Here is a 6260-nt window from a genome sequence, read left to right as displayed (position 1 = left end):
CCACAACAGATGCTAGAGCTTTGTTTTAATGAATACAGTGAAGTGATACATACCAGCTTACATTTCACCCATAAAATAAAAAGAAAATGATATTTTTAAGAAAATAAAGCCAATTTTAGTGTTCCATTTATATGAGAATTAAGCACATTTGTGACCCTGGACCACAAAACCAGTCTTAAGTAGCACGGGTATATTTGTTGCAATAGCCAAAAATACATTGTATTCAACATGATTGATTTTTCTTTTCATGTTCCATGAAGATATTCTGTAAATTTCCTACTTTAAATACATGAAAACCTAATTTTTTATTAGTATGCATTGCTAAGAACTTAATTTGGAGAATTTTAAAGGCGATTTTCTCAATATTTAGATTTTTTTGCACCCTCAGATTCTAGATTTTCAAATAGTTGTATCTCGGCCAAATATTGTCCTATCCTAACAAACCATACATCAATGGAAATCTTATTTATTCAGATTTTAGATATTTTTCCAGGGCCACATTTTTCCCCAAAAAACTTTTTACATTTGAAGGTATTTTTGTCTTTGTCCAGAACTTCCAGTCCAATATATAGATTTTTCAGAGAAACAATGGAAAGCATTAACAATCCTTAAAAAAAGTTTTCTTTAAACACTAGCATTATCGAACAGACCTGCAAAAAAATAACAATTTCGCCAAAGTTCCCCAAGTGTTTTCACTTTTCTGGAAAAGCAACTTAACGACTCGCTTACAGCAGTCACTGCATATTAATATAACCGATAATGTTCAAGACAGTTTGAGATTCTTCCAAACAACTAACTGCTCAAAACTAGAAACCAGAAAAATACAATACAACAAATAAACCAACAGATCTAAATCACTGAGCTTGAGTTTACAACTGAGAGAATCCACTGTAGACATGAACAGTCATCTATATCAAATGAATGATTCCTTCTCTAGGGCATTCAATGAATGTCCTTTGACATTACAATGTTCTTGTCTTTAGGCTTGTGAGTGAAGACTCAACGTTTTAACAGAAATGACTCTGTTTTATTAAACTACTATTATGGTCAGTAGCATTGCAGCATACAGTAGTCATTAGTTTAACTACATTATTTAGTAAAAGCCTTGTAGCCTTTCAATAACAAAGCTATTTTATTGAGTAAAGTAGCAAAAACTATAATAGGATAAAATGGATAACATAAATAATACTGGATAAAATAGAAACTTAATCAATTTAAAACAAACCTTCAAATGCATCCTACTACAAATTAAGACCATCCTGTACTATCTAAAGACATTGTCTAACTAGAAAACACAACAAATAATAAAGGCATAGTTTACCCAAAATTGAAAATCTTCATTTACTTACCCTGAAGCTATCTTAGGTGTTTATGGTTTTATTCTTTCATATACTATCGTAGTTGTATTACAAAAATGTCCTGGCTCTTCCAAGCTTTATATGTGGTGGTAGCGAATGGCTGTTGAGATTTTTAATCAAAATAAAGTGCATCCATCCATAATAAAAAATTGCTCCATATGGCTAGAGAGGTTAATAAAGGCCTTCTGAAGCGAATCAATGCATTTATGCGGAGTGGCCGTTACACCTCGAGTGTGCATTATTAAGTGGAATTCAACGGACCGAATTATTCCGCTTATACTACGGTTACCACACCTCAACACATCGATCAGATAATATATTTCAGGACATTAGTCCGGTTTTTGTCCTTAAAATGCTATTGTGAGTACACTGTAATCCCGAATAAGTTGACAAAACTCAAAAAATTTGAGGTAATCAGTTACATCAAATTTTTTAAGTTATGAAATTTCCAATTTTAAGTAAGCAGAAACACCCAGTTTTGAGTTTGTTGTACTCATGCAAAATACTTTCTTCTTACTTAAAATACCCAAGTTAACCTGCTTATCCATTTTGATAGCATTTAACTTAATTTGTTTAATTTTCCCAACTTTAAATACTTAGTCACCCAGCTCATACGTTTTGATAGCAATTTAACTTTTCCATTTTGTGTTTCATAAATTAAATTAACCAAATTCTAATTCTGTAAACACTATAAGTGTATGAAAATGCATCTGTAATTTCAAGCAAACACACAATACCATTTCTGACATTTATTTTTAAACAAAAATGTCCAACAGGTAATACCAACAGGAATGTTTACAGTAAACATGCCTTCTATAAACATACAAATTTCTTAAAACAGTTTGACAGTAACATTTACAATAAACACCATTTTAAAATTAATAAAGTATTCACAGAATACAAATACAATGGAAAAAAATAATAATACTGTCTTTCTACGGTGTTCTATCTGATATAACAAATAAACATGACACCTGTAAAGGGTGAAAATTCCCAGGGAAAAAAAACAAAAAAAACATTCAGGGACAAGTAAATGCACAAAACCCAGTATGACAAACACATTTTTGGAAGAATTATTTTGTAAAATATTTTTTAACAGAATTTTACATGACCTACTTTGTTTAAACATAAGAGCTTAATAAATAAAAATACATTAAACTACACTTACAGTAACTATCAAATGGTTATATATATGAATTCAGTGTTATAAGGATAGTTAACCCAAGGCTAAAAATTCTGTCACTTATTCACTCTTCACTTATTCCAAAGCTCTTTTAGTTTGTTTTTTCTGTAGATCAAAAAAAAAAAAAAAAAAAAACCTGAAAAAAGCTGAAAACCTGTAACCATCGACTTCCAGAGTATTTGTTTTTCCTACTATGAAAGTTAGTGGTTACAGGTTTTCAGCTTCCCTCAAAATAATTTGTGTTCAACAGAAGCAAGAAATTCAAACAGGCTTGGAAAAAGTGACGAGCAAGTGAATGAAAGAATTTGAAGTTTCCTTATAGATTCTAAAATGCACTCTTACCAATTAAAGGTACAGACATGTTTTTAAAGTTACTGCCCCAGTGCCAGCCTTACGTAAACAAACAAACAAAATATAAGTAGCTCTACATCAACTCTTTCTTTAAAGGGATAGTTAACCCAGAAATTAAAATGTGATGTTTATCTGCTTACCCCCAGGGCATCCAAGATGTAGGTGACTTTGTTTCTTCAGAAGAACACAAACGAAGATTTTTAACTCAAACCGGTGCAGTCTGTCAGTCAAATAATGGCAGTGGATGGGCACCAGACCTTTAAAAGTAAACAAAAACATGCACAGACAAATCCAAATTACACCCTGTGGCTCGTGACGATACATTGATGTCCTAAGACACTAAACGTTCGTTTTTTGCGAAAAACAGAACAGTATTGATATTTTTTACCTTTGATAAACAGCCACGTCAATCTGTCCTGAGCACAAGCTTTTCGTCCAACTCGTTACATGTGAACGCGCTCTGGCGTAGTATACGCAAACACCGTAAGGCGAAATCGGTGAAAAGTCCCGAATGAGTTTGCTCAAGCAAGCGTAATCTTTTAGCTTTAAATCAGGATACGCACAAGTAATTACCATTTTGAATAGCCGCTATACCCACAATCTCTGTGCACCGTGTAAACAATGAGTGTCGTTTACACGCGACAGATCGCTTCCGGTGTTTGCGTATTCTACGACAGAGCGCATTCACATGTAACGAGCCGGATGCTATACTCGTGCTCAGGACAGATGGACGTGGCTGGCTATCTTCACGAGCTGCAGGGTATAATTTAGATTTGTCTGTGCATGTTTTTGTTTACTTTTAAAGGTTTGGTGCCCATTCACTGGCATTATTTGGCTGGCAGACTGCACTGGTTTGAGTTAAAAATCTTTGTTTGTGGTCTGCTGAGAAAACAAAGTCACCTACATTTTGGATGCCCTGGGGGTAAGCAGATAAACATCACATTTTCATTTTTGGGTGAACTATCCCTTTAACGTTTGCACGCTAAGAGACAGTTTTCCATCATCCATGCAGAGTAAAACTTTTTGCACAAATTCAAAAGTTTTGGCAAGTCCTTAAGAATGTTTTAAGTGAAGAGCATACATGAATCCAAACAAGACAAGAAAGGCCTCTGGATGTTGGCTATGGGTGGTGACCACTTCATTCTCCAGGACAACTGAGACCCTCACTGGATCGTAATGGATTGGAGCAGCAGCATTTTCATGGACAACTGTAACTGGGGGCCACTGGAGCATCCTCAGGATTATAAATCTAAAAAATATAATTCAGAGATGTGTTATATTCACGTTAGTACATTATCAATATGACATGATTCATCAACTAATGGTGACTACAAATATGTTAGTAAGTAAAGGTTGCCCCACAGCCTTCATCTTTGCAATAGAACATGCATAATTGTAAAAACAATGAATGAAGACTTACCAGGGTGGTCCTAAAAATGTCCTAAGTCTTAAGCAGCAAAACGGAAGACCTAGTCCATCGTCAATTTACATCATGCAGTTCCTGTAAAGATGAAAAACAAGAAGAGGAAAAAAAACAACATCTAAATATCTGAAATAAAGAAAATCTAATTATATTTTAAAGAACACTGTAACATATGACACTAACCATACCTGCTCATTATGAACTTTCAAAACATTAGCTAGGGTATCTGCTGTCTTGCCCATCTTGGATGCTTTTTGCCTTAAAATGGACATCAAACGGGAAACACATTGGTACTCTGCAAACAGCTAAATCAGACAAAAGACAATTTTATAAAACAAACACACATCAGAAAATATATAATAATCACTGGTGGCTAAACAGAGCATCTTCAGAAACGGATTGTTCTAGTGTACACAGACTACATTTAAATGAAATGTTTGTCTGACTTTGACATGTGCCAGTATCTACTACATGGTTTCTATGCAAGTGAGTTTTGAGTGAACTGTGTGTTGGAAATGTGCAGGGACAATCAGGATAGACACATGGCAGTGGACTTACTTTAGAGCAGATTCTGTGCTTTACTCTGTAGTGTCTGAGGAGTTGGACTCTGGAATGATAGATGTTTATACACAATTTGCACTTCAAGGCCATTATCTTACTTGAAACCTATAATAGAAAAAAAAAAAAAAAAAACATGTGAGTGAAAATAGTATTAGTATGCAGTATATAAAAGTTTTTGTTTCATGCTGTATATAAAATATATATATACACACTGACAAAAGATTATATTTTATTTGATTCAAATAGTTAGTATTAGCATGCAGTATAACAAAAATAGTTATGCTGTAAATAACAAAATATTATACACAGACAATATATTCTATGTAAATTAGACACTAATAAGTCTACCTTAAAAAGTGGCCCAGCACCGTCACTTTAAATCAAATATAAAATAAGCTTACATTTAATTTCTTCAGAGAATCTCACTGACACTGAAATAAAATTATCTTATTGGCCAGCAAGCTTCTGTGCAGGTTGAGATTATTTCAGGATTCAAACACTTCCTCTAGCCAAATTTATATAAAAAATAAAGTTTGCTGATTTCAAAACACTGCAGAACATTTATGCCTTTAACGTTTTCTATCGGAAACATAAATATTAACACGTATTAACAAATGCATGATATTTAACGTTAACATCCTAAAGTGGCGCTAAATGTGTTTTCTTCCATGCAAGCTGCACAAACAAAGTATTTCAAAATAAAAATCCATTTTGTGGATAACGCAGTTTTAAAAATAAGTTCGGCATAAATTATTTAATTTCAATTTTACCTGAATTTACAAACATTGTGCTGGTCAGTAACAGCTCCCAACACTGAACTAACGTTAAAAGTTTATCTTATTAACCAACAAGGCAAGCTACAGCGCGGGCTGAGGAGGAGCTTCCTCGCGCCAAGATTTAAACAGGGCTAAACGCGTAGTCTGTAATGCAACACATCTAAACGCATTCTGACTAACTGTAAATTACTTTTAAATCTTACTGTGAATATATGGATTAAAACACTTACTTAAGATTCATAGGATTTGTATATTTGGATATTTTACTTACTGTAGTGTGAAGCGAGGCCGATCCGCCATCTTGGAAAGAACGAACGATGCATGAGCGCGGGCAAGACAATTTACGTGAACCTGGATGACGTCATACGCAAAATCACAAGGCTGAAAGATTTTGAGTTAATAAAACTTTAAAGAGACATTTTGTCTAAATTAAACCAGCAAAATGTTTCAGCTTACTTGAAAAGTTTAATTTTTACAAACTCATAAATAAGAAAAAAGTTCTAAATACTCATAAAGGTTAATTAATATAAACTAATTGTAATTATTTAAGTTAATACAACTCAGTTCAATTAATTAGTTACAGCATTAGGGTTTACAGTGTAGGATTA

At 33.4% G+C, this 6260-nt stretch overlaps 1 long non-coding RNA gene across 1 annotated transcript; it reads right to left on the bottom strand.

Annotated features, from left to right (window-relative positions):
• Positions 1–3286: 3286 nt before the first annotated feature.
• On the bottom strand, positions 3287–4829 carry LOC141301048 (uncharacterized). The gene is made up of 3 exons (XR_012342088.1): positions 4504–4829; positions 4313–4393; positions 3287–4141 (listed from the first exon to the last, which is right to left on the bottom strand). It is a non-coding gene; the product is annotated as an uncharacterized lncRNA (long non-coding RNA).
• Between the last annotated feature and the right edge of the window lie 1431 nt (positions 4830–6260).

Source organism: Garra rufa, chromosome 25, assembly GCF_049309525.1.
Source record: "Garra rufa chromosome 25, GarRuf1.0, whole genome shotgun sequence".
NCBI classification, from domain to species: domain Eukaryota; kingdom Metazoa; phylum Chordata; class Actinopteri; order Cypriniformes; family Cyprinidae; genus Garra; species Garra rufa.
This window is presented reverse-complemented; position numbering and strand designations above follow the sequence as displayed.